The following is a 17540-nucleotide window of genomic DNA, read 5'->3' on the forward strand; positions in this document are numbered from 1 at the left end:
GTTGAGCTGCAGGAGAAGTGCTGTGTATGCAAATGAACCATGCGCTTTAAGTTTGGTTTCTGTAAAATGTAAACACACGTGCGCAAAACTACATTAAACACATTATTATCTCAAAATGGCTGATGTGGCTCTAGAGTCGTTATGCTTTATATATTGTAAAGTTTAGCAATGTAAAGTTGTTTTATGCAGAAGATTTTAATGAATAATCTGTTGCAGTGTCACTTGTATAGATTAATTTAGTTTCATAAAGGGTACAATTCAGGGGGACTTTCCAGCCAGTACAACTTTCCAACTGGTTCCCAGTGACTCAATACGGAGATTGTGTGTGTGATATGGCTAAAATTACATTATAATAATTTTCTGAACACTCCTTTCAAGTGGAGTATGTTTAATTCATATGAATATGGTATTAAATGTGTCTGTCTCCATGGAACTTTGCATAATATGTGTTCTTTAAGAGATACTAGAAAAAACACTACACTACAGTTTGCAGTAATATTTTTACTTATTCAACACAAAATGAATATTTTTTTTGATGTATTGAGTTTTTTCAGTCGCAGGAGAGATGATGTCCTTCTCTTCACCACAGATGTTGGGTCAGTTTAGTGTTTTGAAGGTCCAGATGTGGTAGACCTTCTTCTAAACGCAGTAATATGTTGGAGCCATTTTGGTTTTCTGAAGATTGACCTGCTCGTGCTTGTTTTCCGAATCTTAAATAGTCTTGAAAACAGCACCCGGAGACGAAGTGGAATCAGCCTGCCAAAGAAAGACCTGGAGGCTTTCTGGGTCAGTTGGATAATTTCAGCTTCTGTAGCTTCTCCATCCTGGAAGAGCTTCTCTATGTCCTCCAGTATTTCACCATAGTCAGGCAGGTCCTTTTTCAGTCTTTCTAAAATTTCTTTGTCTGTCTCCAGTGCATCTTTTTGGATTTTGCAAGCATCAACTTTGCCTTCTCTTGGGAGGTCAGAGGATATCCATATTGTTCCAACTTCTATTTCTCCTGGAAATTCTGGAGATTCTGGAATCCCTGTATCTCCAGTGGTGGGCAGATCTTTTGCAGACTTCTCAGATCCGCAAAATGACACCTCATCTGGAGATCTAGTGATACATTTGCTGGTGTCGCTACCACTAATAGATCCAATTGAGATGGACGGACTTGCTATGAAAACAATGTTGTCCCCCAAATCCCAGGTGTTGTCATCTGGTTTAGGAAATAATAAATCCATCTCAGTAATTTCTTGGTTGGTCTGTTGTTGTGTTGGTTCAAACTCAGCCTCAGTGACCCACATTAACTCGTGTGAGCCTTTTTTGTGTAGTCATCACCATCAGGTAAGTGCTCCATGGTGATGAATGGGTGATCGAGGGCTTGCGATGGCAGGATCCGCTCCTCCGCGTCCAGTTTAAACATTTTACTGAGCAGGTCATGAAACTGCTCCATATCTCTTTCCTCTTGATGGGAGACAAACATTCTTGAACCTTTAATAAGCTGCTCCAGGTTTGTCGCTGAAGGCTTGTGAAGTGTCATTTTAGAATTCATCCCAGTTGTCTTCCTAATCTCCTGCAGAGTTTTAAGTCTCCACGTGGAGTTTTCCTGAACAAAATACATGGGCGTGTACAACGCCTCGTTCAGGAGCTTCTCTGGTGGAACCCCAAAGAAATGCACAATCTTGTTCAGGAAGTCAAACTCAGAAAAGGCAATGAAATCTGTGCTTCGGACAAACCAGTGAAGGAGACAGCAAGCCACACCCCACATGTCAACAGCCTCCCAAAGTGGAAGACCCAAAGTTACTTCTGGGGCACGGTACGAAGTTGGCTGCATCACCTGTCCAGTTAGATCTTGTCCTGAGTACACTGCCAATCCAAAGTCTATTAACTTGACTTTGAATGGCCTCTCCTTGTGGTTCACCAGCATAATGTTGTCTGGTTTGATGTCCGTGTGCATTACACCAACACAACGTAGACCGTGAAGAGCTGTCAAGAGCTGCTTCGCCATTGGTCTTATTTGGCTCAGCGTGAAACTCTTGATCTTTAGCCAGAGATTGTAGACACTTACGTCTAGCATCTCAAAAGCAAGAGACCCACAGCCATCACAGTCAAAACAGTCAACCAGTTTGACTAGATTGAAGCTGTCTGGGTCTAGCTCCTCCTTGATGTAATTCAGCATCTCCATCTCCCAGTGGAAATTGTTGGAGAAGGTGCCATCATCTTTGAGGCGTTTTAAAGCGACAAGTTCCCCTGTCACTCGATCACGGCACTTGGTAACAGTACCGTAATAGCCCTCTCCGATGACTCCCAAAACCTCGTATTTGGTTTCGGGGTTGGTTTGCGCGAAATCTGTGAAATTTATTGCCGACGACATGTTGTGAAAGTGAAAGTTCACGAGCTTTGCTGAGTGTCTGCGTTCACTGGCTGAGTCTGGGTTGAAATGACCTTTACATACAGTGTGTGTAGAACTGGACTGAAAACTCCATGACAACGATGACTTTAGACTGGTGTTACGTAATCGCATTCTATCCGTTTATGCATATAGAATGGACTAATTAACTAAAATGCAAAAGATGTTTATATTTGATTTGTGTATATAAAGCAACAATCTAATCGCTATGGCAACTAGGGATGGGCGATATATCGATATTTTAAATATATCGATATGAATTCTGACATATCGTATATATCGATATAATGTTTATATTCAATTCTGATTTCGCCGCTTCACTTGTTTGTCTTCTCTCTCGTCGCCTCCGCGTGCCCTCGCCTCCCTGATTTTGTTCGCTCGTGTCTCCTTCACTCGTCACTGTCGTCGTGAACGCCGAAAGTTGGTGCCAGTGAAAAGCTTCAAGCACCACGAACCTTTTCCACCATTTACAGACAAAACCATCAGCAGCACATCCTCATATTCCACCGAGTCGCGTCCTTTAGCCCGAAAGAAGCTGAACGAGTTGAGCTGCAGGAGAAGTGCTGTGTATGCAAATGAGCCATGTGCTTAAGTTTGGTTTCTGTAAAATGTAAACACACGTGCGCAAAACTACATTAAACACATTATTATCTCAAAAATGGCTGATGTGGCTCTAGAGTCGTTATGCTTTATATATTGTAAAGTTTAGCAATGTAAAGTTGTTTTATGCAGAAGATTTTAATGAATAATCTGCTGCAGTGTCACTTGTACAATAGTGTTTGGAAACGTTGGGTTTGATCTGCAGTGGATTGTGGGATTAAACCTCAGAGCTCCTGATGCTGGAACATGGATCTGTTAAAATAAGGAACATCCTGAGCTTCTTCTGCTAAAAGAGCTCATGGTTCTGGTTCTGGTTTGGATAAGAGAGTTAATGCAAAGATGAGCTTGTGTTGAGTTGTTTTTTATTTATGAATGAAAAGAAGGAAATATGTTTTATTTCTTTTATTTTACAGTTATTATTTATTATTATTTTTTGTAATCTTAAATGTTCCTATATGAACTGCCGACCTCTTACACTTCAATTAAAAAAAATAAAAAGACCTTGTGGAATTTGGCAGATTTGTTTTTGCAGTTTTCAGTTTTAGGGGATTATTTTTTCTTGAACATATATCGAGATATATATCGTATATCGAGATATAGCAAAATATATCGAGATATATTTTTTGATCCATATCGCCCAGCCCTACTGCTTGCCATGAACATAATTTGTAAGCAGCAACACAAGAAACTAAGAAAGCTACAGAATTTGTTCAAAAATCATTCAGAATCACTTTTGGGAAGGTCTTACATATTTCAGTGAAATACATAGTTAAGATAAAATCGTGAAATGATTGCAGCACTCACTCCTACTCACCAGAGGCGAGGTGTGTGCTTCACTTGTCCACTATTCCTGATGAGTAATTTGACACACTGTATTTACTCTGTTTGTGTGTTTGAGATCACATCTTTTTTTTTTTGTATGTATGAACAGATTTGTTGAGATATATTGTAACTTGCGTGTGTGTATGATATATATACAATAAACAAAAAAATGTTTTAAATGTATATAGATTAATTTAGTTTCATAAAGGGTATAATTCAGGGGGACTTTCCAGCCAGTACAACTTTCCAACTGGTTCCCAATGACTCAATACGGAGATTGTGTGTGTGTGATATGGCTAAAATTACATTATAATAATTTTCTGAACACTCCTTTCAAGTGGAGTATGTTTAATTCATATGAATATGATATTAAATTTGTCTGTCTCCATGGAACTTTGCATAATATGTGTTCTTTAAGAGATACTAGAAAAAACACTACACTACAGTTTGCAGTAATATTTTTACTTATTCAACACAAAATGAATATTTTTTTTTGATGTATTGAGTTTTTTCAGTCGCAGGAGAGATGATGTCCTTCTCTTCACCACAGATGTTGGGTCAGTTTAGTGTTTTGAAGGTCCAGATGTGGTAGACCTTCTTCTAAACGCAGTAATATGTTGGAGCCATTTTGGTTTTCTGAAGATTGACCTGCTCGTGCTTGTTTTCCGAATCTTAAATAGTCTTGAAAACAGCACCCGGAGACGAAAGTGGAATCAGCCTGCCAAAGAAAGACCTGGAGGCTTTCTGGGTCAGTTGGATAATTTCAGCTTCTGTAGCTTCTCCATCCTGGAAGAGCTTCTCTATGTCCTCCAGTATTTCACCATAGTCAGGCAGGTCCTTTTTCAGTCTTTCTAAAATTTCTTTGTCTGTCTCCAGTGCATCTTTTTGGATTTTGCAAGCATCAACTTTGCCTTCTCTTGGGAGGTCAGAGGATATCCATATTGTTCCAACTTCTATTTCTCCTGGAGATTCTGGAGATTCTGGAATCCCTGTATCTCCAGTGGTGGGCAGATCTTTTGTAGACTTCTCAGATCCGCAAAATGACACACCTCACCTGGAGATCTAGTGATACATTTGCTGGTGTCGCTACCACTAATAGATCCAATTGAGATGGACGGACTTGCTATGAAAACAATGTTGTCCCCCAAATCCCAGGTGTTGTCATCTGGTTTAGGAAATAATAAATCCATCTCAGTAATTTCTTGGTTGGTCTGTTGTTGTGTTGGTTCAAACTCAGCCTCAGTGACCCACATTAACTCGTGAGCCTTTTTTGTGTAGTCATCACCATCAGGTAAGTGCTCCATGGTGATGAATGGGTGATCGAGGGCTTGCGATGGCAGGATCCGCTCCTCCGCGTCCAGTTTAAACATTTTACTGAGCAGGTCATGAAACTGCTCCATATCTCTTTCCTCTTGATGGGAGACAAACATTCTTGAACCTTTAATAAGCTGCTCCAGGTTTGTCGCTGAAGGCTTGTGAAGTGTCATTTTAGAATTCATCCCAGTTGTCTTCCTAATCTCCTGCAGAGTTTTAAGTCTCCACGTGGAGTTTTCCTGAACAAAATACATGGGCGTGTACAACGCCTCGTTCAGGAGCTTCTCTGGTGGAACCCCAAAGAAATGCACAATCTTGTTCAGGAAGTCAAACTCAGAAAAGGCAATGAAATCTGTGCTTCGGACAAACCAGTGAAGGAGACAGCAAGCCACACCCCACATGTCAACAGCCTCCCAAAGTGGAAGACCCAAAGTTACTTCTGGGGCACGGTACGAAGTTGGCTGCATCACCTGTCCAGTTAGATCTTGTCCTGAGTACACTGCCAATCCAAAGTCTATTAACTTGACTTTGAATGGCCTCTCCTTGTGGTTCACCAGCATAATGTTGTCTGGTTTGATGTCCGTGTGCATTACACCAACACAACGTAGACCGTGAAGAGCTGTCAAGAGCTGCTTCGCCATTGGTCTTATTTGGCTCAGCGTGAAACTCTTGATCTTTAGCCAGAGATTGTAGACACTTACGTCTAGCATCTCAAAAGCAAGAGACCCACAGCCATCACAGTCAAAACAGTCAACCAGTTTGACTAGATTGAAGCTGTCTGGGTCTAGCTCCTCCTTGATGTAATTCAGCATCTCCATCTCCCAGTGGAAATTGTTGGAGAAGGTGCCATCATCTTTGAGGCGTTTTAAAGCAACAAGTTCCCCTGTCACTCGATCACGGCACTTGGTAACAGTACCGTAATAGCCCTCTCCGATGACTCCCAAAACCTCGTATTTGGTTTCGGGGTTGGTTTGCGCGAAATCTGTGAAATTTATTGCCGACGACATGTTGTGAAAGTGAAAGTTCACGAGCTTTGCTGAGTGTCTGCGTTCACTGGCTGAGTCTGGGTTGAAATGACCTTTACATACAGTGTGTGTAGAACTGGACTGAAAACTCCATGACAACGATGACTTTAGACTGGTGTTACGTAATCGCATTCTATCCGTTTATGCATATAGAATGGACTAATTAACTAAAATGCAACAGATGTTTATATTTGATTTGTGTATATAAAGCAACAATCTAATCGCTATGGCAACTAGGGGTGGGCGATATATCGATATTTTAAATATATCGATATGAATTCTGACATATCGTATATATCGATATAATGTTTATATTCAATTCTGATTTCGCCGCTTCACTTGTTTGTCTTCTCTCTCGTCGCCTCCGCGTGCCCTCGCCTCCCTGATTTTGTTCGCTCTCGTGTCTCCTTCACTCGTCACTGTCGCCGTGAACGCCGAAAGTTGGTGCCAGTGAAAAGCTTCAAGCACCACGAACCTTTTCCACCATTTACAGACAAAACCATCAGCAGCACATCCTCATATTCCACCGAGTCGCGTCCTTTAGCCCGAAAGAAGCTGAACGAGTTGAGCTGCAGGAGAAGTGCTGTGTATGCAAATGAGCCATGCGCTTAAGTTTGGTTTCTGTAAAATGTAAACACACGTGCGCAAAACTACATTAAACACATTATTATCTCAAAATGGCTGATGTGGCTCTAGAGTCGTTATGCTTTATATATTGTAAAGTTTAGCAATGGAAAGTTGTTTTATGCAGAAGATTTTAATGAATAATCTGCTGCAGTGTCACTTGTACAATAGTGTTTGGAAACGTTGGGTTTGATCTGCAGTGGATTGTGGGATTAAACCTCAGAGCTCCTGATGCTGGAACATGGATGTGTTAAAATAAGGAACATCCTGAACTTCTTCTGCTAAAAGAGCCCATGGTTCTGGTTCTGGTTTGGATAAGAGAGTTAATACAAAGATGAGCTTGTGTTGAGTTGTTTTATTTATGAATGAAAAGAAGGAAATATGTTTTATTTCTTTTATTTTACAGTTAAATTATTATTTATGTAATTAGGGTTTTTTGTAATCTTAAATGTTCCTATATGAACTGCCGACCTCTTACACTTCAATAAAATAAAATAAAAGACCTTGTGGAATTTGGCAGATTTGTTTTTGCAGTTTTCAGTTTTAGGGGATTATTTTTTCTTGAACATATATCGAGATATATATCGTATATCGAGATATAGCAAAATATATCGAGATATATTTTTTGATCCATATCGCCCAGCCCTACTGCTTGCCATGAACATAATTTGTAAGCAGCAACACAAGAAACTAAGAAAGCTACAGAATTTGTTCAAAAATCATTCAGAATCACTTTTGGGAAGGTCTTACATATTTCAGTGAAATACATAGTTAAGATATAAAATCGTGAAATGATTGCAGCACTCACTCCTACTCACCAGAGGCGAGGTGTGTGCTTCACTTGTCCACTATTCCTGATGAGTAATTTGACACACTGTATTTACTCTGTTTGTGTGTTTGAGATCACATCTTTTTTTTTTTGTATGTATGAACAGATGTGTTGAGATATATTGTAACTTGCGTGTGTATGATATATATACAATAAACAAAAAAATGTTTTAAATGTATATAGATTAATTTAGTTTCATAAAGGGTATAATTCAGGGGGACTTTCCAGCCAGTACAACTTTCCAACTGGTTCCCAATGACTCAATACGGAGATTGTGTGTGTGATATGGCTAAAATTACATTATAATAATTTTCTGAACACTCCTTTCAAGTGGAGTATGTTTAATTCATATGAATATGATATTAAATTTGTCTGTCTCCATGGAACTTTGCATAATATGTGTTCTTTAAGAGATACTAGAAAAAACACTACACTACAGTTTGCAGTAATATTTTTACTTATTCAACACAAAATGAATTTTTTTTTTGATGTATTGAGTTTTTTCAGTCGCAGGAGAGATGATGTCCTTCTCTTCACCACAGATGTTGGGTCAGTTTAGTGTTTTGAAGGTCCAGATGTGGTAGACCTTCTTCTAAACGCAGTAATATGTTGGAGCCATTTTGGTTTTCTGAAGATTGACCTGCTCGTGCTTGTTTTCCGAATCTTAAATAGTCTTGAAAACAGCACCCGGAGACGAAGTGGAATCAGCCTGCCAAAGAAAGACCTGGAGGCTTTCTGGGTCAGTTGGATAATTTCAGCTTCTGTAGCTTCTCCATCCTGGAAGAGCTTCTCTATGTCCTCCAGTATTTCACCATAGTCAGGCAGGTCCTTTTTCAGTCTTTCTAAAATTTCTTTGTCTGTCTCCAGTGCATCTTTTTGGATTTTGCAAGCATCAACTTTGCCTTCTCTTGGGAGGTCAGAGGATATCCATATTGTTCCAACTTCTATTTCTCCTGGAGATTCTGGAGATTCTGGAATCCCTGTATCTCCAGTGGTGGGCAGATCTTTTGTAGACTTCTCAGATCCGCAAAATGACACCTCACCTGGAGATCTAGTGATACATTTGCTGGTGTCGCTACCACTAATAGATCCAATTGAGATGGACGGACTTGCTATGAAAACAATGTTGTCCCCCAAATCCCAGGTGTTGTCATCTGGTTTAGGAAATAATAAATCCATCTCAGTAATTTCTTGGTTGGTCTGTTGTTGTGTTGGTTCAAACTCAGCCTCAGTGACCCACATTAACTCGTGAGCCTTTTTTGTGTAGTCATCACCATCAGGTAAGTGCTCCATGGTGATGAATGGGTGATCGAGGGCTTGCGATGGCAGGATCCGCTCCTCCGCGTCCAGTTTAAACATTTTACTGAGCAGGTCATGAAACTGCTCCATATCTCTTTCCTCTTGATGGGAGACAAACATTCTTGAACCTTTAATAAGCTGCTCCAGGTTTGTCGCTGAAGGCTTGTGAAGTGTCATTTTAGAATTCATCCCAGTTGTCTTCCTAATCTCCTGCAGAGTTTTAAGTCTCCACGTGGAGTTTTCCTGAACAAAATACATGGGCGTGTACAACGCCTCGTTCAGGAGCTTCTCTGGTGGAACCCCAAAGAAATGCACAATCTTGTTCAGGAAGTCAAACTCAGAAAAGGCAATGAAATCTGTGCTTCGGACAAACCAGTGAAGGAGACAGCAAGCCACACCCCACATGTCAACAGCCTCCCAAAGTGGAAGACCCAAAGTTACTTCTGGGGCACGGTACGAAGTTGGCTGCATCACCTGTCCAGTTAGATCTTGTCCTGAGTACACTGCCAATCCAAAGTCTATTAACTTGACTTTGAATGGCCTCTCCTTGTGGTTCACCAGCATAATGTTGTCTGGTTTGATGTCCGTGTGCATTACACCAACACAACGTAGACCGTGAAGAGCTGTCAAGAGCTGCTTCGCCATTGGTCTTATTTGGCTCAGCGTGAAACTCTTGATCTTTAGCCAGAGATTGTAGACACTTACGTCTAGCATCTCAAAAGCAAGAGACCCACAGCCATCACAGTCAAAACAGTCAACCAGTTTGACTAGATTGAAGCTGTCTGGGTCTAGCTCCTCCTTGATGTAATTCAGCATCTCCATCTCCCAGTGGAAATTGTTGGAGAAGGTGCCATCATCTTTGAGGCGTTTTAAAGCAACAAGTTCCCCTGTCACTCGATCACGGCACTTGGTAACAGTACCGTAATAGCCCTCTCCGATGACTCCCAAAACCTCGTATTTGGTTTCGGGGTTGGTTTGCGCGAAATCTGTGAAATTTATTGCCGACGACATGTTGTGAAAGTGAAAGTTCACGAGCTTTGCTGAGTGTCTGCGTTCACTGGCTGAGTCTGGGTTGAAATGACCTTTACATACAGTGTGTGTAGAACTGGACTGAAAACTCCATGACAACGATGACTTTAGACTGGTGTTACGTAATCGCATTCTATCCGTTTATGCATATAGAATGGACTAATTAACTAAAATGCAACAGATGTTTATATTTGATTTGTGTATATAAAGCAACAATCTAATCGCTATGGCAACTAGGGGTGGGCGATATATCGATATTTTAAATATATCGATATGAATTCTGACATATCGTATATATCGATATAATGTTTATATTCAATTCTGATTTCGCCGCTTCACTTGTTTGTCTTCTCTCTCGTCGCCTCCGCGTGCCCTCGCCTCCCTGATTTTGTTCGCTCGTGTCTCCTTCACTCGTCACTGTCGCCGTGAACGCCGAAAGTTGGTGCCAGTGAAAAGCTTCAAGCACCACGAACCTTTTCCACCATTTACAGACAAAACCATCAGCAGCACATCCTCATATTCCACCGAGTCGCATCCTTTAGCCCGAAAGAAGCTGAACGAGTTGAGCTGCAGGAGAAGTGCTGTTTATGCAAATGAACCATGTGCTTAAGTTTGGTTTCTGTAAAATGTAAACACACGTGCGCAAAACTACATTAAACACATTATTATCTCAAAATGGCTGATGTGGCTCTAGAGTCGTTATGCTTTATATATTGTAAAGTTTAGCAATGTAAAGTTGTTTTATGCAGAAGATTTTAATGAATAATCTGCTGCAGTGTCACTTGTACAATAGTGTTTGGAAACGTTGGGTTTGATCTGCAGTGGATTGTGGGATTAAACCTCAGAGCTCCTGATGCTGGAACATGGATCTGTTAAAATAAGGAACATCCTGAGCTTCTTCTGCTAAAAGAGCTCATGGTTCTGGTTCTGGTTTGGATAAGAGAGTTAATGCAAAGATGAGCTTGTGTTGAGTTGTTTTATTTATGAATGAAAAGAAGGAAATATGTATTATTTCTTTTATTTTACAGTTAAATTATTATTTATGTAATTAGGGTTTTTTGTAATCTTAAATGTTCCTATATGAACTGCCGACCTCTTACACTTCAATTAAAAAAAAAAAAAGACCTTGTGGAATTTGGCAGATTTGTTTTTGCAGTTTTCAGTTTTAGGGGATTATTTTTTCTTGAACATATATCGAGATATATATCGTATATCGAGATATAGCAAAATATATCGAGATATATTTTTTGATCCATATCGCCCAGCCCTACTGCTTGCCATGAACATAATTTGTAAGCAGCAACACAAGAAACTAAGAAAGCTACAGAATTTGTTCAAAAATCATTCAGAATCACTTTTGGGAAGGTCTTACATATTTCAGTGAAATACATAGTTAAGATAAAATCGTGAAATGATTGCAGCACTCACTCCTACTCACCAGAGGCAAGGTGTGTGCTTCACTTGTCCACTATTCCTGATGAGTAATTTGACACACTGTATTTACTCTGTTTGTGTGTTTGAGATCACATCTTTTTTTTTTGTATGTATGAACAGATGTGTTGAGATATATTCTAACTTGTGTGTGTATGATATATATACAATAAACAAAAAAAATGTTTTAAATGTATATAGATTAATTTAGTTTCATAAAGGGTATAATTCAGGGGGACTTTCCAGCCAGTACAACTTTCCAACTGGTTCCCAATGACTCAATACGGAGATTGTGTGTGTGATATGGCTAAAATTACATTATAATAATTTTCTGAACACTCCTTTCAAGTGGAGTATGTTTAATTCATATGAATATGATATTAAATTTGTCTGTCTCCATGGAACTTTGCATAATATGTGTTCTTTAAGAGATACTAGAAAAAAACACTACACTACAGTTTGCAGTAATATTTTTTACTTATTCAACACAAAATGAATATTTTTTTTTGATGTATTGAGTTTTTTCAGTCGCAGGAGAGATGATGTCCTTCTCTTCACCACAGATGTTGGGTCAGTTTAGTGTTTTGAAGGTCCAGATGTGGTAGACCTTCTTCTAAACGCAGTAATACGTTGGAGCCATTTTGGTTTTCTGAAGATTGACCTGCTCGTGCTTGTTTTCCGAATCTTAAATAGTCTTGAAAACAGCACCCGGAGACGAAGTGGAATCAGCCTGCCAAAGAAAGACCTGGAGGCTTTCTGGGTCAGTTGGATAATTTCAGCTTCTGTAGCTTCTCCATCCTGGAAGAGCTTCTCTATGTCCTCCAGTATTTCACCATAGTCAGGCAGGTCCTTTTTCAGTCTTTCTAAAATTTCTTTGTCTGTCTCCAGTGCATCTTTTTGGATTTTGCAAGCATCAACTTTGCCTTCTCTTGGGAGGTCAGAGGATATCCATATTGTTCCAACTTCTATTTCTCCTGGAGATTCTGGAGATTCTGGAATCCCTGTATCTCCAGTGGTGGGCAGATCTTTTGTAGACTTCTCAGATCCGCAAAATGACACCTGACACCTCATCTGGAGATCTAGTGATACATTTGCTGGTGTCGCTACCACTAATAGATCCAATTGAGATGGACGGACTTGCTATGAAAACAATGTTGTCCCCCAAATCCCAGGTGTTGTCATCTGGTTTAGGAAATAATAAATCCATCTCAGTAATTTCTTGGTTGGTCTGTTGTTGTGTTGGTTCAAACTCAGCCTCAGTGACCCACATTAACTCGTGAGCCTTTTTTGTGTAGTCATCACCATCAGGTAAGTGCTCCATGGTGATGAATGGGTGATCGAGGGCTTGCGATGGCAGGATCCGCTCCTCCGCGTCCAGTTTAAACATTTTACTGAGCAGGTCATGAAACTGCTCCATATCTCTTTCCTCTTGATGGGAGACAAACATTCTTGAACCTTTAATAAGCTGCTCCAGGTTTGTCGCTGAAGGCTTGTGAAGTGTCATTTTAGAATTCATCCCAGTTGTCTTCCTAATCTCCTGCAGAGTTTTAAGTCTCCACGTGGAGTTTTCCTGAACAAAATACATGGGCGTGTACAACGCCTCGTTCAGGAGCTTCTCTGGTGGAACCCCAAAGAAATGCACAATCTTGTTCAGGAAGTCAAACTCAGAAAAGGCAATGAAATCTGTGCTTCGGACAAACCAGTGAAGGAGACAGCAAGCCACACCCCACATGTCAACAGCCTCCCAAAGTGGAAGACCCAAAGTTACTTCTGGGGCACGGTACGAAGTTGGCTGCATCACCTGTCCAGTTAGATCTTGTCCTGAGTACACTGCCAATCCAAAGTCTATTAACTTGACTTTGAATGGCCTCTCCTTGTGGTTCACCAGCATAATGTTGTCTGGTTTGATGTCCGTGTGCATTACACCAACACAACGTAGACCGTGAAGAGCTGTCAAGAGCTGCTTCGCCATTGGTCTTATTTGGCTCAGCGTGAAACTCTTGATCTTTAGCCAGAGATTGTAGACACTTACGTCTAGCATCTCAAAAGCAAGAGACCCACAGCCATCACAGTCAAAACAGTCAACCAGTTTGACTAGATTGAAGCTGTCTGGGTCTAGCTCCTCCTCCTTGATGTAATTCAGCATCTCCATCTCCCAGTGGAAATTGTTGGAGAAGGTGCCATCATCTTTGAGGCGTTTTAAAGCAACAAGTTCCCCTGTCACTCGATCACGGCACTTGGTAACAGTACCGTAATAGCCCTCTCCGATGACTCCCAAAACCTCGTATTTGGTTTCGGGGTTGGTTTGCGCGAAATCTGTGAAATTTATTGCCGACGACATGTTGTGAAAGTGAAAGTTCACGAGCTTTGCTGAGTGTCTGCGTTCACTGGCTGAGTCTGGGTTGAAATGACCTTTACATACAGTGTGTGTAGAACTGGACTGAAAACTCCATGACAACGATGACTTTAGACTGGTGTTACGTAATCGCATTCTATCCGTTTATGCATATAGAATGGACTAATTAACTAAAATGCAACAGATGTTTATATTTGATTTGTGTATATAAAGCAACAATCTAATCGCTATGGCAACTAGGGGTGGGCGATATATCGATATGAATTCTGACATATCGTATATATCGATATAATGTTTATATTCAATTCTGATTTCGCCGCTTCACTTGTTTGTCTTCTCTCTCGTCGCCTCCGCGTGCCCTCGCCTCCCTGATTTTGTTCGCTCGTGTCTCCTTCACTCGTCACTGTCGCCGTGAACGCCGAAAGTTGGTGCCAGTGAAAAGCTTCAAGCACCACGAACCTTTTCCACCATTTACAGACAAGAACATCAGCAGCACATCCTCATATTCCACCGAGTCGCATCCTTTAGCCCGAAAGAAGCTGAACGAGTTGAGCTGCAGGAGAAGTGCTGTTTATGCAAATGAACCATGCGCTTAAGTTTGGTTTCTGTAAAATGTAAACACACGTGCGCAAAACTACATTAAACACATTATTATCTCAAAATGGCTGATGTGGCTCTAGAGTCGTTATGCTTTATATATTGTAAAGTTTAGCAATGTAAAGTTGTTTTATGCAGAAGATTTTAATGAATAATCTGCTGCAGTGTCACTTGTACAATAGTGTTTGGAAACGTTGGGTTTGATCTGCAGTGGATTGTGGGATTAAACCTCAGAGCTCCTGATGCTGGAACATGGATCTGTTAAAATAAGGAACATCCTGAGCTTCTTCTGCTAAAAGAGCTCATGGTTCTGGTTCTGGTTTGGATAAGAGAGTTAATGCAAAGATGAGCTTGTGTTGAGTTGTTTTATTTATGAATGAAAAGAAGGAAATATGTTTTATTTCTTTTATTTTACAGTTAAATTATTATTTATGTAATTAGGGTTTTTTGTAATCTTAAATGTTCCTATATGAACTGCCGACCTCTTACACTTCAATTTAAAAAAAAAAGACCTTGTGGAATTTGGCAGATTTGTTTTTGCAGTTTTCAGTTTTAGGGGGTTATTTTTTTCTTAAACATATACCGAGATATATATCGTATATCGAGATATAGCAAAATATATCGAGATATATTTTTTGATCCATATCGCCCAGCCCTAGTTAAGGTTGGTCAATTCCAGAGAAACCATAATGCATTACTAGTAAATCATTCTCTCAGAGTTTACTAATCATTAATAAATGCTCAAATTTGTACTTAAATATACATTTACAAATGCACACACAAATGGTTAGTTCATGAGTAATTAAGTAAGAAATACTTATGAGTTTACAGCACAGGTGAATTAAGTGCAAGTTAAGTGCTAATTCAGGTTATTAAGCGTGAATCATTATTAATTAAGTCTTTGTTCATGCTTTATTAAGTCTAAATAAGGTGTAGTTATTAGAAAGTGTTATCGTGTATTTTTAGTACAACCCGATGATTCTGTGTCACTTATAACTTGCAGGACAGTACAAAATAAGTTGTACAGAATAAGTTATAATCATCCATTTATAGCTTGAGATGAAATACAGAGAATTTTGGCGTACTGTATTTTTCGGAGTCGCTTCGGAGTATGAGTCGCACCAGTCAAAAAATGTGTAATGAAGAAGAAAAAAACATACTATATAAGTCACACCGAACTATAAGTCACATTTTTTGGGGTAAATTTATTTAATAAAATCAGAGACCAAGAACAGACATTTCCTGTGCAGAAAGAACAAAAATGTGGCTGTTTGCTGCAGGTGTTCCAGTCAGTAGGAGCAAGTAGAGGATGCTCAAAACTCAAACACAACTCCAAACAAGTAGAAAAAGTTAACACATCGCACGAGGAAAAATATAGTTAAAAGGCCTTTATTTGAATGGCCAAATCAACATGTTTGGACCTTAACTGGTCTTCGTCAGGGCTTAATTAAAACAGAGCATGGGCGTGGCCTTCAAGTAGAACACATCAACCAATAGCAGGCTGGAAGTTGATTGGAGGCAGACAAAACATGTGCACAGGAACAGGACATGGTACAGGCAAAAAAAAAAATTAAATTAAATTACAACAAAAACATAAACACATTATTTAAATTAAGACTTTGATCTGTATTGTTTTTTTTATAATATAATTATTATTTATTTATTTATTTTATAATATATATATATTTTTATAATATGTTCTTTTATTTATGTTGCATTTACAACCACTGTAGGCTGATAGGTTCTCTATGTATATATTATTGCTATTATGGTTATTATTGATAATGATGGCAATAATAATAATACAAAAATAAATGATAAAAATAATAACACTAATATAAATAAAAATATAATAAAAATATAAAAATAATGATACAAACAATAAATATTAATAAATTATTGATAACAGTAATAATGGAAACATTCATGGTAATGATAATGTGTTTATGTTTTTGTCGTAATTTTTTTTTTTTTTTTTTGCCTGTACCATGTCCTGTTCCTGTGCACCTGTTTTGTCTGCCTCCAACTGACTCCACCCATGGATCTATTAAAATAACTGGATACAGTGTTGCTGCTTGTAGCTGCCTCGAGTTGACGTAGTGGCCACTCAGTGGTACTACAGTCGAAAAAATCCCATGGGCCGAGAGAAGATTTTTCTCATAGAGCGCAATGTAATCACAACCTGCTCGTGTTCGGCTGACAGTGCACCTACAACTTTCAAAAATGTCGGATTTTGTGGCGATTTTTACCTATTTTTAGATCATAAACTTTTTCTCGCTCAAAATCCTTCAGTTGTCTTAAAAAAACGCTTTATATTCGTTAGCTCCGGCTCCGCTCTCGTTCCTCTCGCTCTGATTGGTCAAAGCGATCACGTGATACACGAGCCCGCGCTCCGTGCGTGTGGTCGCGTGCATTCGCGTGTGCCCGTGGGAGAAAAGAACAATACTGCGCATGCTCGGTCGGCCCACAGCCACCGGAAGTACCTAACCGGGCTAGGCTAATCTGGGATCATGCGCCATTGAGCTCAGCCCATTGACTTGAATGGGCGGCCATTTTGGAACCTGGGGGCTTGACTCCACCCTACTATTAGTTGATGTGTTAGTTTGGTGGTAGAGTTAAGTGCGTGAAGTGCGGGAGTTCGATTGCCAGCGACAAGAGCCTCCTACTGGCCCAGACAGAGGGAGTGGAGGTGTCAGGGTTCCTGGCAGGAGTGAGTTGAATGTCGGTGGGTTCCAGACTAGAACCTGGTCTTAGCTCGCCATCGAGACCTGGCCAATTCCATAAAATTCATCAATACGCGGCTCGCTTGAGGCACTTGAAGGGCGATGGTATTTGGCTCCTGCAGCATGCGTTCACTTGTCTGTCTCTCGCGCTTCTGGGGTTCGTGCTAATATAGCTTACTGATCGGTCGCTCGAGGTCACGTGATCGAACGCACGCAGGGAGACGTAAAGTGAGAGAGCAGGAGCGAGGCAAGAGAGTTTATTGCCAACACGGTTTTGTCACCCGCATTACAAACATTTTAATTTTAATATATAAGTCACACCGGAGTACAGGAGAAGGAAACACCCAAACCGTGAAAAAACGTATAGTCTTATAGAAAAATACGGAAATTAGATGAAACTTCAGCACATTGATAACCAGTGTTGGGAAGGTGACTTTTAAAATGTATTCCTCTACAGATTACAGATTACATACCCCAAAATGTACTTTGTAATGTA

General features: G+C 39.9%; 1 protein-coding gene across 1 annotated transcript in view; it reads left to right on the forward strand.

The window, feature by feature from the left end:
• Nucleotides 1-17540, forward strand: part of LOC110163219 (disintegrin and metalloproteinase domain-containing protein 28-like) — a 65241-nt gene that overhangs the window by 7983 nt on the left and 39718 nt on the right. The gene's annotated exons all lie outside the window — the stretch shown is intronic.

The sequence above is a fragment of the Boleophthalmus pectinirostris genome, unplaced genomic scaffold, assembly GCF_026225935.1.
Source record: "Boleophthalmus pectinirostris isolate CB_2022bp ecotype Guang Dong unplaced genomic scaffold, ASM2622593v1 HiC_scaffold_4, whole genome shotgun sequence".
Lineage (NCBI taxonomy): Eukaryota > Metazoa > Chordata > Actinopteri > Gobiiformes > Gobiidae > Boleophthalmus > Boleophthalmus pectinirostris.